This window comes from Urocampus carinirostris, chromosome 6 (genome assembly GCF_059441175.1).
Source record: "Urocampus carinirostris isolate Australia breed hairy pipefish chromosome 6, RoL_Ucar_1.0, whole genome shotgun sequence".
Taxonomy (NCBI): domain Eukaryota; kingdom Metazoa; phylum Chordata; class Actinopteri; order Syngnathiformes; family Syngnathidae; genus Urocampus; species Urocampus carinirostris.
Window position 1 is genome coordinate 33,818,744 of NC_142354.1, and position 17,083 is coordinate 33,835,826.

The 17,083-nt window shown below is 41.1% G+C and overlaps 1 protein-coding gene across 1 annotated transcript in view; it reads left to right on the forward strand.

The window, feature by feature from the left end:
* Nucleotides 1-17,083, forward strand: part of gli1 (GLI family zinc finger 1) — a 110,818-nt gene that overhangs the window by 61,244 nt on the left and 32,491 nt on the right. The window lies entirely within an intron of this gene.

Sequence of the window (17,083 nt, forward strand, 5' to 3'; positions counted from 1 at the left end):
GTAAAAATGAAGAAAAAGGAAAAAGAACGAAAAAAAAAGAAGAAAGGATTAGAAAAATAAGTGAAAAAGACAAAAGAAAGAATCAAAAGAGGAAACATAAAATACAAAAGAAAGAATAAAAATTAAAGAACTAAAGAATAAAGGAAAAAATCAATGGGAAAAAAGAAGAAAAAGTAAAGGAAGAAAGAAAAGAAAGGAAGAGATGAAAAAAGAAAATTATAATAAAAAACAATCAAAAGGGAAAACAATGTTTTTTGTGTTTGTTCTTTCGGGTAACTGTAACAGCAAGATGTCCGACAATCATCTCAGCTCCCTTTCAGTGATAATCACGTTATGCCAAACAAGTACCAATTTCTCAATTTATAACTGCATTTTTATAGCAGAGTTAATGCATTTCCCCCTATTATACAAATCAAAATGTTTGTTTTTTTACACTAGGAGGCACTAAATAACACACAACCGTCCGTTTAATTAGTTAGCTATATTTAATGATTTAATCAAACTTGAATGGCATCCTTGATCGAAAAGAACTTCCCCACAATCACGGCACAAAGAATACTTGAGAAAAGTTATAGGTTTTAGAATTAGCATTAGCATTCTACCCTCTGCTAATGAGTCATTTGTTGCTTTTTAGAGATGTTAATGGGACTTAATTACACTCCTGGTGGGACATCACAGGCCGATGAACGCACACATACGTATGCACGCAGCTGCAGTGTGACATCATTCCAATACAGTAGACAACACGTGTGTGCCTCATTTGGGTGTGTGTATCCTTCTCAGTGAGACAATAAGGCAGTAAAAGGAGTGTGTGTGTGAGAGATAATTGCTGGTAATTAATGAGCAAAGCTCTTTGATGGACCACACATGAGGAGAGCTTATGTTGTGTACTCTGCACAACCTATCATGTGGAAACGTCCAAATAGAAATACTGTATCTAACTGAATCAAAGTACCTTATTTTCTGCAATGTAAGGTGCGCCAGTTAATAAGGCTCACTCCCCCAAAAATGTCGCGACCGGTACAAGCGGGGGACCCAAATGCGTAACGTTTCACACAATGCTTTATTATGGGATCGGGGAAGTCAGAGCGAGAGGAAAAAGACAGCAATCTGGTGCTCGCTGGGCAAGAGGAGCGAGAAGCCCTCGCAAACGAAGCGTGGTCGGAGATCGGAACAAGTTGGGCAGCCAGGACGGGGGACAGAACGTGGTCGGGGATCGGAACAAGTCGGGTAGCCAGGACGGGGGACAGAACGTGGTCGGGGATCGGAACAAGTCGGGTAGCCTGGACGTGAGACGCAGCGTAGTCGGAGATCGGAACAAGTCGGGTAGCCGGGACCAGCGGGAAGCGAGGGATCGGGGATCGATAGAGGAAACAGAGTTGGGCAGGATACAGGTAACCGGGACAGGAGAACAGAGCTTGGATCAGGGATCGATACAGGAAAGAGAATCAGGATACGGGTAGCCGGGACAGGGGAACAGAGTTTGGATCGATGCAGGAAACAGAATCACAATATGGGTAGCCGGGACAGGAAAACAGAGCCCGGATCGGGGATCGATACAGTAAACCGGTCGGGGTCAAAACGGGAGCCAGAGTCAAAAGTGCTTGCCTAGCATGTGCTGAGGTTCACAGACGGACTGACCAGGAGTGAACGAGAACGACGTGTTTAAATAGGAGGAGGACTAATTAGGGAACAAGTGGCACCCGGGGCTGAACGAGTGAGCGTAGGTGAGGATAATTGGCCAATCATGACGAAATATCATGTTATGTTGTGTTATATTTTTTATACATAAGGCGCACTATTGAGACTACAATAAGAGCTACTGTAGAGTATGTATTCGTATATAATTGTTGGGACTTTTATCATTTACAGTATACATTAATGCAAAGATTAATCAGTTGATATATTTTGCTGGCCAAAATCGCGAAAGATTAAGTGCCACTAAGGTAGAACCAGAGCAGTGGCGCTGAGAGCACAGACACTTTACCACTGAATCATCAGTGATACAGATAACACATGGAAAGGCGTTAGATTTTATCTCATTATCAAACTATTCTCCTCACGGTACCACTTATTTGCATAGTGCATTTAGTTCTGCATTTTGAGCTTAAACAGTTTCTCCATTTCTTGACCTGTGCGTAACCAACATTGCGTTTTAATTTGTATTCATAAGTAAAAGAGCTTGTACAGTATTTTTTTGAAGACTTTGTTTTCTCCATTCTCAAACATTCTTTGGTGAACTAATAAGATTGCACTATGCAAATCATTGTTTTTTTGCACCCTGAGTAAAAAATATGTAATGCCTTTTCGAAAATTATCTGCTACGTGGTTTAGTTGGTCCAGTTGTAAAGTGTCAGCGCTTTTATTGTCACTAATTGGGTTTGATTCCCGTTGCATACTATATATTTATTTTTATTTTTTTGACAGTAATGTCTATCAATTGATCAGCGCAGAATCATTTCCACAAGCAGGGTAGTATAGTGTAAAGCCTACCTTTAATTACTGTATGTATTTTCACTCATATGCACTACATTCTGTAGTATATAAGGCACTCCTGGTTATAAGGCGCACCTTTAAATATCTAGCCAAGTTGTTTTTTTTAGATGTGCCTTATCGTCCACTACAATACACTTTAATGGTCAACAAACTACTTTGTGTGTTTCAATAAATAGGTTAGCCAATTCTCATTAGGGTAATTAATTTGAAAATAATGTCCGTACAGTAAGTGGTGTGTAATTGTGTTAGCCTCATCCAGAGTGAGTGTAACACCAACAACAACAGGCAGTTCCCGACATTTCATCTGTGAGATCAAATACTTAATCACTGGACTGTAAAACGCATTATACTGATTAGAATAGAAACAAAGAAGGAAGCATCCAAACTACAAAGACCATCTATCCATCCATCCATTTTCTGTACCGCTTATCCTCAGTAGGGTCGCGGGGATGCTGGAGCCCATCCCAGCCATCTCCGGGCAGTGGGCAGGGGACACCCTGAACTGGTTGCCAGCCAGTCACAGGGCACACAGGGACTGACAATTCGCTCGCTCATTCACACCTAGGGAAAATTTGGACCGGCCAATTAACCTGCCATGCATATTTTTGGAATGTGGGAGGAAACCGGAGTGCCTGGAGGAAACCCACGCAAGCACGGGGAGAACTTGCAAACTCCGCACAGGAAGGTTGGTAGCTGGATTTGAACCCATGACCTCAGAACTGTGCCGCACACTCCACTACAAAGACCAAACTTCACTATTCTAATGTATTCTTTTTCCATAACTTTTGCAGAAATATAGGACTCAAATCTTACATGAAGCAGCCCTCATACCCTTTTTCTTCTGGTGAAGTAGTTAATATGTGCTCATCTTTGTAATCGCTGTGGTAGTCGTTATTTTTAATTGTCAAAAATGTGACGTAATCATATTAGTACAGATTAAAACGGTGCGAATAATAACACCTTTAGGTGTGCTAGAGCATTGCGCAGTTGGAGTTTTGCATCCATAGGGGTCGAAGCTAAGTTCCCTGTGTGGTTGGTGCCCTTGTGCTCCGGCCTTATAATACACAAGTCCACCTAAATGCACACTCATTCTTTTAGATTACGTGCGTTTGTGTCCGTGAACATAATGTGCTGGCAATGTTGGTTAACTGTAAAATACATAAAAAGTTAAAAAAAGCAAACAGTCAAACTCGACTTCAATCCTTACCTGAAACACCAAAATTCTGGTCCCGCCCCTGGAAACCGACGTAAGAGCGCCGAGTTGTAAACGCGTGCTAATGCAAATTTTTAAGAACTGTTCCGGGTGGAAGGGTTCCATTATGACGTCAGGAGTTTCTCGAGTTCCTGGAAAGGGAACCACATCACAGAAATTGGCTATTTTGCGCCATTCTTCCCTCTGGACGAATTTCATAACATATCTTAACTGACTCAACCATTTACGTGCAATAAAATCCACATGGAGCGTCCACTCCTCCATGTTGTCATCATGCATGCCCGGCGGTTTCCTCCCACACAAAAACACGCAATCCATCCTATAGTTCGACTCTGCCGTCTAGTTTTTTCCACGCTTTCTGCCGCACACATGTGCCGGGAATCCACCCACGCAAATTCTGGTGCCCTTGTGTCTCTATTCCTCCAGCTGTTGCACAGCGAAGAACACATAAGTAGCAGCGGCAGCCTGCCTATAAATATGGGCTGGCCACCCAAGACTGTTAGGATTATTATTTTTCTTATAATCACTGCGGTGCTTGTGTAAACCCGGCAGATAATGATCTGGTTTGGGCCGTGCCTGAGCTGCTAGTCTGGGGGAAACGTTTCTGTGGTGACAGGGATGAGTCCAGCTGACCAAACTGTACAACAGCCATGTCAAACCTACGGGCCGCGGGCCAGATTATCCTCTACTTTACCTCTTCAATCACAATGCTTCAAAATAATGCGTGCAGCACAAACCGCAAAGTCAAGTCCTCTCCTCCCTCTTGTGCCACGCATCGTCTCTCTCCTTTCCCTCTCTCTTCTAAACTACCGACACTGGGCTGAGAGTAGAATTGATAGGATGTGAGACATAGTGAGATAGAAGAAAGAAAAGGTTGTGGTTTTATTCAGAAAAATACATTACTATTACTCATCCTCAGACATCGTGTCGCATACATCCTTGAAAGACGTTTTTCACCCCCTGGGGGTCCGTGGACCCCAGATTGGGAACTACGGAAATCAATGTAACACTCTTTGTCACTTTAAATGTTTTTGCCTTCTTGCAATGTTTAAGGTATAAAAAATCGGCGATTTGGCGTTTTCACGGTTCAGAAAAAAGGTTTATCTACAGTACTAGTTCCCCATGACTTCACCACAAAGATGATATTTGTGCGGTAGTGTCTGTTATTGTATTACAATCCAAAGCACTAGTCACTAGTGCAACTAGGAAGTTCATCAGTGAAATTTAATTTTGTGGTAAACAGGTTAAAGTTAGCACCAGTATAATGTACATTTTTTTGTAGTATTGGAGTTTTGAAAGAGCAAACCATTTGTGTTAACTGGAAAACAATTGCACCGTTAACAACCACCAAACTATACTTAACATCTAGTCAAACGATAAGCCCCGCACGCACTCAATGCTATTAGCGAGAGGAATCACTGTCCATTGGCACCTGAAGCTGTTCTAGCCGCGATGTTTTCAGCTGTACTCTGTTTGTAGGTCAGTCACATGATCTCTAAACATGTGAACATTCAAGATGGTGCCAGGTAGCGATTTCGAAAATGATCACCTTTACTACTGCGCTGAATGAAGACACAAATTAGAGCTGAGTCGCGTAATATGTTGTGTAAGCCCAATAATTGTAGACGACCAGCGTCAGGGCAAATACGGCAATCTTATACCGTAAAGAAGAGGACCAGATTGTAACAGACATGAGAAGTTATCTTTTTCTGTTGTTGTCATTATCAGTTGCAACGGTATCAGACGAATTTGCATTCGCTTGTCATCGTTCCTGTAGGATTAAAGGGAACTGAAACGCAATTATTCCTGCTTTTTAATGTATAAATTGAGGACTTTCCTTGACTTTCAGGTGAAAAAGGTTAAACATTATAGTTACATTGTCATTATTGTAATCATTGTATAACATACCATCAAACCTCCTGTTTTGATCCTGTAATAAATTGTATGATTAAGGTTGGCAAAAAAAAGTTCTCTATCCACCCAGAAGAGCATCCGAATTTTCCTTGTGGTGATTTGTATTTAGAGCACATGTGTTGTGGAAAAGAGAAGCTCCTTGTTTTTCCCTGTGTCCCAGACACGAGAAGGATTTGACAACCAAGCGCCAAAATTATTGAAAATGTTTGATACTTGATGCCGTTGTACGATGGTCTCCTGATATTTAAACTTTTCAACCCTTATATCAAGTCTTTAATTTATACATCTGAATAGAACATTACTGAATTTTATCTATCCTTAATGCTTCACTTCTCTTTCTGTATCATCGGCATCAATGTCAGGTCATTGAAGTGTTCTTTAATCCATGTTAACAAGCAAATGCAATTTGGTCCACCATCGTGGCACTCACCAATGACAACACAAAAACACACATTTGTGTTGCAATCAGGCACTATTCTCCACAGTATGGTTGTCTTGGCGGTGTTGTCTAGAAATATAGGGCTCACATTTGACACAACGCAGACCTAAATTATAGCCATGTCTTTGTAATTGCAATGATCCGAAAACACGTTACGTAAACAACAGAAAAACAACACAGCCTTGGCGTTCTGCAGCTAAAGTCGTCAATGCCAAATTTAAAAAAATGGGTGCCTAGCTTCAAATATATGAAATGAACGTGAATAAGTTAATTTATCCGGCTGTTTAATCCTGCAGTTTTAAATCCAGGGTGGCTTGTACTAAGACAATCTTGAGTTCTTCAACCAGCTGCGCTCTGCAGTCCGGAATTTAAGGTACTTTGTCCAACTTGAAAAAAAACTTAATTAGGCTCAATTGGCATTGGAAATGGAGAACACCATTACTTGTACAAAGCCATTCTAAAGGGGATCTAAAATGTCTTCCTAGTATAGACAAAAGTGTACTAGTTATATACCTTAAACAGGATGTTAGGGTTACAAAAAAAACCTCTCACAGTTTTCCATACTGAACTGATCATTAATTAGTCGTCGTGATGGATTTACGATGTCCTTTGTTGTTTATGGATTAGCATTAGCGCAAGCTGCCGTCTGCAGCTGCAAGCCAGCTGCGAAAATCCAGCGCGCTACGCTAGTTATACACGTCTATCATTCCCGCCTACCTCCGCCATAAGTTTTTTTTTTTCACGTTTCCTGCTTCTCCTTGTAAGGAGTTCAAAGAAATACTTGTGGTTTTGAGTGGCATTCTACTAGCGGCTAGGTGGCTAGCGCATGGAAGAAATCGCAGCAACGGAGGAGACCAGACAGGAGCCAGCCTTGCTAGGACATGTTGGACATGTTGGGGAACATAATGAGTGTGTCTTTGTGTGTGTAAAATTGATTGAAAGAAAAAGTATCTGGGAACTCCATGTTTCAAAAAAAAGTTACCATGATGTAATAGACCTCAGAAGCTTTTTTTTCAACTATAAAACATACACTTCTCGCTCAATGCTCATGTTGGATAGGTGGGAGAAGAAAATGTGTATGTGTCCTCATGTGCATGTGTGTACGTGACTGGAGGAGGCAAGGGAAAGCATGGGGTCCAGAAAACCGCAGGTATGTCTCGCCTGATGGCTGGGTGGCCTCCAGTGCCGGCATTGAAGTAGTGCAGAAGGAAAACTACATTGAAAAATACACCATTGGAAGAGCTTGTCTTCAGAAAAAACAAAAAACGATTGGAAGCAAAATGTTGCATTTGACACATTTTCGAACATTTTTGGAGCTTGTGAAAAATATTTGACACTAAAACACTCGTGCATATTTTGAGGATGTCATTTTTTGGGAAAGGGAAATACAACGCAATGCAAGTTCTACAAAAGTTTACAAAATTTCAGCTAGAAGTCCAAAATATTTGGCGAGATGACTCAAAAAACTGTATTTAATGAATAGTAATAATAATAGCTCCGAGTAAAATACATTAAAAACATTTAAAACGTCTTTAAACTATTTCTACAAAATAACCTTAAAGGACATCTGTGTATTGTTTGTTATTGCAACATCCATTGCAGCCTGGTCATCCTGGAAGGGGGATTACCTCATGTGCGGTCCTTTCTCAAGGTTTCTTCATTTTCCTCATGTTGTTTTTGAGTTTTTCCTTGCCCTCATGTAGGTTTTAGATCAGGGGATGGTGTAATAATAGTCTGAGGTTTGCAATAATCTGTGGTCTGTGCAGCACTTTGAGAGTCTTTGTGATCAAGGGCTGAACAAATAAACATGACTTGACACTGTGTATTGTTTGACAACTAGATATAACTGTATTTTTTGTTTACTGCCACTGAAAACATGTGCTACAAACCACAAAGCAGAACACAAACTACGGAGACTCAAAGTGACAAAACCGTAACGTTGTGTCATTTTTTTCTTTCATAGGGTTTTTGTTTTTTTCTGGTACCTGTAGCAGCAAGATGGCGGACAGTTAGGTCAGGTCTCTCTAAGTGAGCCTTATGTTATGTAAAATAAATGCAAATTTCTTTACCTTTGTTGCTAAATGATGATGCAATGGACATACAATTGCTTTAAATGAAGTAAAACTGAAAACAATCTGCCTTAGAAGTTTTGACAATTAGGAGCCCAAATAAAGATGTGCCGTTCAGTAGCGTAACGGCCCTATGAGGTGGCTTTTGAAGCGAATGACGGGAGCCGGCTCCCCCACTAATCAGGTGCTGGTTCCCTTCAAGAGACTGTTTTCACCTATTGAAGACATAGGTGATTGGTCAATACGCCTGGTGTCATTTCTGTATCTAAAAAAGAGAGTGCAAAAAGAAGTAAAAACTTGCTTTTTAGCATGGTCTGTTGACTACAGTAATTGCGAGTTTTAGATGTATGCTTCTTAGGAATGCACGATTAACCAAAATCTAATTTATACCGCGATGTGACGTAGTGCGATAGTGTAACCGCACAACACTGCGTTTTCTATCAAGGATTTATAGTTCCGGTTGGTTATTTGAGTGAAGGAGTGTTTAGCCAACAAGAATTGTCACATTTCGTGCTTTAACAGAGCTGGCCAATCACAAGCAAGGTTTAACTACACCAACGAATAAAGGCGAGGCAAAGATTGCAATACGTATGTGCACGACTTTGATAGGTTGGTGTAAGCTGCCAGTCAGTCAAACAGCCCTTGCACAATTGGCTACCAAAACAATCACGACAGCTCGTACCTTTAGCAGCTTGTTACATTTAAAAATTAATTAATTGATTAATTAAATCAGACTCTGAGGAAAGTCAGAAGAGCGCAAAGAACAAATGATCACCACCGGGTGCTTCCTAGATTTTCATCGCTTTCGGGGAAGCTAAAAGCTAGGTTAACAATTTTTGAGCCACCACTGCTAAACGTGGCTAGACACGATCGCCAGATCCATTACGCATAAAATGGATGACTCAGAGCTACTCCTCATGGAAAATCGCTACATATGTGACTGTATTTTATCATCACAAAGACCTTGCAGAAGTCGCGGTTACCGGACGCTAGCGTGTAGCTTGTCAGCCGCTCCCTGAATAGCTTTTTTACTCTGAAAGGAGAAGCTTTCCGATTTTGTTGTCCTGTATAATAACAAAAAATCCTGATCTGCAATTATGTTTTTATTTGTAAATCTATAGTTGTTATTTTGTTCCAGTCGTATACTCGTATACACCTCAAAGTGTTCTTGCTTGTCACTATGTTTAAGTTCTCCCCAAAAATAAAACAAGTACAGAAAAGTACTTTTATTTTAATATCGACAATCCCATCAAAATTCCGACACAGGTCTGATAAATCTTAATTATGCACATTTTTTTCCAAAATCGTGCAGCCCTAAAGCTTACCCTCGTTTTATAACATCAGTAAAAGTTGCAATTTTTCAGTGTTTCAGTGTTGTTGGTTTTACTTAATAATAAAGAAAAACAAGTTCTTGGTGGATCAGCCGACACTGATTCTATGAAAGCAGAATTTCTATTACTAGTGTAGGAGAACTATTGTCAATAATGAAATGAAATGATCTGCATTTATATCACGCTTTTCAAGTCAATGAAGACTTCCCAAAGCGCTTTACAATGTGCTTCATATTTACCCATTCACACACACACTCACACACCAATAGCGGCCGTGCAGCCACGCAAGGCTGCCAACCTGCTTTAGGGGTTCAGTGCCTTACCCAAGGGCACTTCGACATGTAACACGGAGGAGCCGGGATTCGAACCTATGATCTCTTGATCCCAAGACTCTACCTCCTGAGCTAATGCCGCCCTCCTACGCTGCTGTTGTAGAGTTGTCTTGAACAAAGTCTTCCTTCCGGTGTAGTCGCCGTTTCTGTCATCACTCATGATATCCGTGCAGCAACAAGGGATCAACGCTTTATTCTGACAGTGTGAGAAAGCCAACAGACACAAATCAGCAACCGCTGTTTACAATACTTGAAAATCCGAGGCGTGAATTAGCTTGTACGTTGACTGCGATTAGCCACAAAGCGACTGGCAAACATTCGCTTTGACTATTTTGTCAACCTTTCTACACAGGATAATTTGCGTCTTTTCACTTTCATGTTTGCTGTGTATCTTGTGAGTGTCACGCTAAAATGGAAAAGGGAATTAAAGTCATTTCCATATCACTCAATGGAAGTTGAACTGACGCTAATCCGGCCCGCGGCAGGTCAGCCAGTCGAGGCTTATTGTACATTACGGTGATGTCTCGGGTCCGTTGGCCTTTGCAGTGGCCACGTTAACCCCCAAACTACCCTCGGACCCCCACCTCATCCTGCCCATCACATTACAGCAACTGCGAGGTATTCACCGAGTAAAAGGGGTAAAAACAGAGGGGAGGGTGGATTTTGGGGGTAGGATTTTAGAGGGCCAAGAAAGCCCTTGAGAGCCCGTGTCGGCCGGGGTGGGGTTAGCTAAACAAAACCAGAATTTCAAAACAAAGTTTACCACAGAAGAAAAATAAGAGGCCCGCAAAAGTCAGCAGGTCGGAGGGCGGGGAATGAGAGGGCGGGCTTTACTCCATCCCTCCTCCCGCCATCCTTAGCACAACACTATCCTCCGCAAGGTCGGCCACATCAGGAACGGCCGGCTACATTATAGCTGCCATTATCGTCTCGCTAAGTCATAACAGTCCCGAGAACACCCACCGAGATTGCGCCGACGCCAAGAAGGGGAGGAGTGAGGGAATAAAGTGGGGAGGAATGAGCCCACAGAGAGAGTGAGAGGCGGAAGAATGAGGGTGGAGGCAACGATAGATAAGCGTCAGAGATACACTGTCAAGTAAGGCTGGGCAATTTTGCAAAATATTTGGTCTTGATTTGACCACAATTCTTTAAATTGCACATTTGTGACAATTTTCCTTACATGTTTCAGGGTTGGGAGGCTTACCTAAAAATGTAATCCGATACAGTTGCTTATTATTTGTTGAAAAATGTCATCAGTAACTTAATCTGAATACCATAATCTCATCTCATCTCATCAGCTGCACCGCTTATCCTCAATAGGGTCACGGGGGTGCTGGAGCCCATCCCAGCAATCATCGGGCAGTGGGCAGGGGACACCCTGAACTGGTTGCCAGCCAATCGCAGGGCACACAGGGACAGACAACTCGCTCGCTCATTCACACCTAGGGACAATTTGGACCGGCCAATCCACCTGAAATGCATGTCTTTGGAATGTGGGAGGAAACCGGAGTGCCCGGAGGAAACCCACACAAGCACGGGGAGAACATACAAACTCCGCACAGTAAGTCCGGTAGCTGGATTTGAACCCACACAGGAGGTTCCCAAGACCTCAGAACTGTGCAGCACACGTGCTAACCAATGCCGTACTGCCCCGAATACCATAATATTGTAGTAATTTAACCTGTCCAGTTTTGGATTACTTAAATAAATAAAATTACAACATTTTGTTTAGGATAAATGTTCAATGTAACCTTGAAAAATAAGGAAACCAAGATCAGATTGCTTGTAGTCCAACAAACAAGTGCTTTCATTTTAACCATTTAGTAGTCATATAGTGTGTTGGATAGCTTAAGGAATGAGAAAATAAGGAGAAGAACTGGTGTGGTGAGAAAGCTTGCTGAGATGGTTGATCAAAATGTTTTGAGATGGTCTGGACAAATAGGAAGAATGGATGAAAGCCATTTGACAATATGAGTACGTTGTGCAAATGTGGTAGGAACTAGAATGAGAGGAAGGCATAAATATGGTTGGAGAGATAGGGTGAAACATGCTTTGAATGTGATGTCGGTTAATTTAATGGATGCGAGAGTGTGTGCTAGGAATAGATGTAAATGGCGAATAGAGTAACTGATATTGACGCACATGAAGCGAAAGGGGGTAAATCAGTATATACGTTCGGGCCTCTCTGCTGAAGAAGGATGGCATGGCTCAGCAACTTACCCTCTTGTTGTTCTGTGGTCTTAATGTTCTGTGTCAGGTTGGGAAGAGTGAAGGGGAATGAATGTTTGGTGAATGTGTGTTTGTCCTTGATAGATAGATAGCTAGATAGCTAGATAGATAGCTAGATAGATAGATAGATAGATAGATAGATAGATAGATAGATAGATAGATAGATAGATAGATAGATAGATAGATAGATAGATAGATAGATAGATAGATAGATAGATAGATAGATAGATAGATAGATAGATAGATAGATAGATAGATAGATAGATAGATAGATAGATAGATAGATAGATAGATAGATAGATAGATAGATAGATAGATAGATAGATAGATAGATAGATAGATAGATAGATAGATACTGTAGATCGTATTGAGCAAAAATAAAGTGTTTTTTCACTTGGCAGATAAAATGTGCCTCGTTTTAGTCCACTTTTAAGAGCACATCAAAAAACAAAATGTGTTTTTGTTGAATGTTCCGCGTGTGTGTGGAATGAATGAGACTACAGAGAGAGAGCAGCTCAACCGGACATGGTGAATGTAAACATAGTTGATATAAATGAGGAAAAGAATAAAAAGAGTTTAAACGAACGCACACCGAACTTCAATATTGTCCCTTGTAGTGTACAACATAAAAATGCTTTGAGATAAAATTGTAATCCTGCAATGTAAGTCTTATTTTTACATACTATACATATAATTTGATTTCGTCTTTTTTTCTGTATTTGTAAATGTATACAATTACATGTTTTTTTATCCCAATTACATAATGCAGTTGCATGTTCTCCATTCCTCCAGACGTATGCATGTTTTATAAAAACAACTTTCTGGGCAGTATTTCATTATGCGGCAGGGGTAAACCAGTGAAAGCTGTCGGGCCCTGCTTTTGAACAGAAGAGTGTGTTGTGTCATCCTGACCCGAGTGACGTGGCTGCTTTCTTGTGTCCCGTTTCATTTGGGGGGACGAAAGCATGACCAACTTAGGTGCCGAGGTGCCTAACTTGTTTGTGTGTTCGGGCATTTGGGTTGGCCATTATCCAAAAATGTTTGTGTGTGTGTGTTTTGTGCTATTTTTTCCCCTTTTTTCCCTTTTTATTTTCTTTGTTATTGTATGTGTTTGACTTGCTATCGGTCACCCCTCTTGAGGGATATGACCAAGGTAGATAGATAGATAGAAATGTTTTTATCAGTGCAACACATTAAATGAAAAAAGAACAAAAGCACAATTGCAAAATGACAATTTAGATCAGGGGTGTCAAACTCATTTTAACTCGGGGGCCACACGATAGAACAAGCATTCTGTCGGGGGCTGGACGAGTAGATTAAAGAGAAAGAAAAAGAGATAAAGAAATAAGAGAAAGAGGGAGGGAAAAGGAGAGAGGGCGGGAAAAGGACAGAAAAAGAGAGAGAGGGAGAGAGCGTGAGAAACAAAAGATAAAAAGTTGTGAGAGAGGGGGAAAAGAAAGGAAGAGGAAGAAAGAAATTCAAGGAGAAATAGAAAGACAGAAGGAGAGAAAAGAGAAAAGAAACCATGAATGGTATGAAGAGAGAAAGAGAAAAAAGTGAAAAGAGAGAAAAGATAAAAAGGAAGTTAGAGCAAAAGAGGTTAAAAGACACACAGAGACAAAGAGCAACAAAGGAAGAGAAAAGAGAGACACAGAGAGTGAAAGAGACAGAGACAGAGTGGGAGAAAAGGGGTGGAAAAGAAAGAGAGAGAGAGGGAGGGAGAGAGAGAAATAAGTACAAGTACAGTGTCTTTGTGAGAGGCACCTGGCTTTGGCAACATCAAGTTGACATATTTCAACCTGCAGCTTTTTTTCTCTTGCGCTCCTCTGAGTGTTGTCTCACGGGCCAGATTGAATCCCTTAGCGGGCCTGATGTGGCCCGCATGCCGCCTGTTTGACACCTGTGATTTAGATAATTCCATCATACTATGGATATCAAAAATAGATTTCATACCAGGACATACTGGTCAGATTTCTGCCAAATCACACCCTCGATCCTTTAAAATGAGATAGCTTCCAGGTTTCGGACGTTTTTTTTTGCCTGCCTGCCGGACGACACGGGAGACCACACAGCCGTCACCATAAATCGGCACGTTGTCCCACTTTTCAAGTCCAATCAACATCTTCAGTCCCAATGCTGTAATCCGGCCAGGCCGTAAATTTGGAGGATCCCAAAAACACCACAAGGTGACGTTTTCAATTTTCGAACTCATGGTCTTTAGGTTCATGGGTGGTTCAACTTGAGCGGAATTGCCTGAACGGATGATTATCCTAAATTAATCTGATCAAAATTAAGATCCTGTTCCTTTTAGGTAACATTAAGTTTCTTTTGAGCACCTTACTTAAAAGTCACTCGGCTATATGCTACATATCACACACACACGATAACGGTCGATTTCATCACACCCCAAATGCAATGTTTTTTTTTGTTTGTTTCATTTCGATTCCATGTTCAAAAAAGCCTAATGAGCGTTGGATTAACCAGCGTCTGTATTCTGATTTTTTTCTTTCCGTATTTATAATCTCCTCTCATTAGCTGCACGGCTTATACTCAGGAGGGTCGCGGGCGGAGCCCATCCCAGTAATCATCGGGCAGTGGGCAGGAGACACCCTGAACTGGTTGCCAGCCAATCGCAGGGCACACAGGGACAGACAACTCGCTCGCTTATTTACACCTAGGGACAATTCGGACCGGCCAATCCACCTGAAATGCATGTCTTTGGAATGTGGTAGGAAACCGTAGTACCCGGAGGAAACCCACGCAAGCGCGGGGAGAACATTCAAACTCTGCACAGGAAGTCCGGTAGCTGGATTTGAACCCACACAGGAGGTTCCCAAGACCTTATAACTGTGCCGCACACACGCTAACCACTAAAATTAGAAGTTAAATCAATGCAGTTAGTTTTGTCTTCCGATTACTAGACTAATCCAACTAAACTTTATGGTAAATTGCTGGGGCCCTCTAGTGGCAAATTTGGCAACTGCTTTGGATACAGACACTGCCCTACCAACAAACGAGTTAGGTTCCGGACGATTGTTCGTAATTTGAATTCGTTCGTAAGTTAAATCAGTGCTATACTGTGTATGTTTAAGGTTTTTACAAGTATGTTTAAGGCTTGTATAAGTAGCCTGTATTGTTTTGTACTAAAAAAATAAACATTTCATAAAAGAATATGCTCTATAAAGATAAATAAAGTGAAGTTTAACTTACTTTTGGGAGAAGCGCTTCAAGAGTTAGGCTACTTCCTCCTCCGTGGTAAAAAGTGCCCTAAAAAAAGCTTTCCGACCATTTTCTCAACCGCATCAAGCTTTCTTTTTTTTTTTTTTTTTTTTTTTTACCCTTACCCATTCACACACACACACACACACACACAGACACACACTCACACACACACACACACACACACACACACAGACAGGGCGTGTAACTCGCATCAAGCTTTTATTCCACTTTCATTTAAAAAAAAACGTCTCACTTCTTCTTTAAACTTTACACCAGATTCAGATTCAGATTCAGATCTACTTTATTGTCATTCTAGTACACGTGTATACAGAACGAAATGTCGATACAACCGTATTGAATGGATGCACGAGATATTAAACAATAAAAATGTCAAAGTTCTTAGCGCGGTGGAGGTATAGTATAGAATGTTTACACACGAACTATGAAAAGGAAGAGGATTTCTTCTTCGGGGTAGATGCTGGGTGAGCTCTCATAGCGCCACACGCCGGTAGTGGCGGAAGGAAGCACAACAGTACTGTCCTGTACGCAGAAAAAGTTGCACAATACAAAATATAACTTACAGCTGTCCGGATATTTTTCGACATCCCGGAAAAAATGTTCGTATCCACTGTTTTGCGGTCCAGTGTTTCGTAAGTGGGGGAGAGTCTGTATAGAAAATTCTTTCAAAAAGCTGAGCGCATTTAAGTTAAAACAAACTCGTTACACTCTGTAGAGGGGGAAATACCGCTATAAACCATATAGAGCACAGGTGTCAAACAGGCGGCCCGCGGGCCAGATCAGGCCCGCTAAGGGATTGAATCAGGCCCGCGAGACCACACTCAGAGAAGCGCAAGAGAAAAACAAGCTGCAGGTTGAAATATGTCAACTTGATGTTGCCAAAGCCAGGTGCCTCGAACAAAGACACTGTACTTGTATTTAGTTCTCTCTTTCTCTTTCTTTCTGCCTTTCTTTCTGTCTGTCTTTCTTTCTGCCTTTCTGCCTTTCTTTCTTACTGCCTTTCTTTCTTTTTGCCTTTCTTTCTGCCTTTCTTTCTGCCTTTCTTTCTTTCTCTCTTCATACCCTTCGCGCTTTCTTTTCTCTTTTCTCTCCTTCTGACTTTCTTTCTGTCTTTCCGTCTTTCTGACTTTCTTTCTTTCTGACTTTCTTTCTTTTTGACTTTCTCTCTGACTTTCTTTCTGTCTTTCTGTCTTTCTGTCTTTCTTTCTGTCTTTCTTTCTTTCTTTCGTTCTTTCTTTCATTCTTTTGTTCTTTCTTTCTGACTTTCTTTCTGACTTTCTTTCTGACTTTCTTTCTGACTTTCTTTCTGACTTTCTTTCTGACTTTCTTTCTTTCTGACTTTCTTTCTTTCTTTCTGACTTCTTTCTTTCTTTCTGACTTTCTTTCTTTCTGACTTTCTTTCTTTCTTTCTTTCCTTCTGACTTTTTTTCTTTTTGACTTTTTTTCTGTCTTTCTTTCTTTCTGTCTTTCTTTCTGTCTTTCTTTCTGTCTTTCTGAATTTCTTTCTTCATATTCTTCGCGCTTTCTTTTCTCTCCTTCTGACTTTCTTTCTTCATACTCTTCACGCCTTCTTTGCTCTTTTCTCTTCTTCTGACTTTCTTTTTCTCTTTGGAATTCTTTCTTCCTCTCCCTTTCTTTTCCCCCTCACTCACGACTTTTTATTTTTTGTTTCTCACGCTCTCTCCCTCTCTCTCTTTTTCTTTCTCTTTAATCTACTAGTCCGGCCCCCGTCAGAATGTTTGTTCTACCGTGTGGCCCCCGAGTTAAAATGAGTTTGACACCCCTGAAATAGAGTGTCAATAGGATAACAGTAAAATATA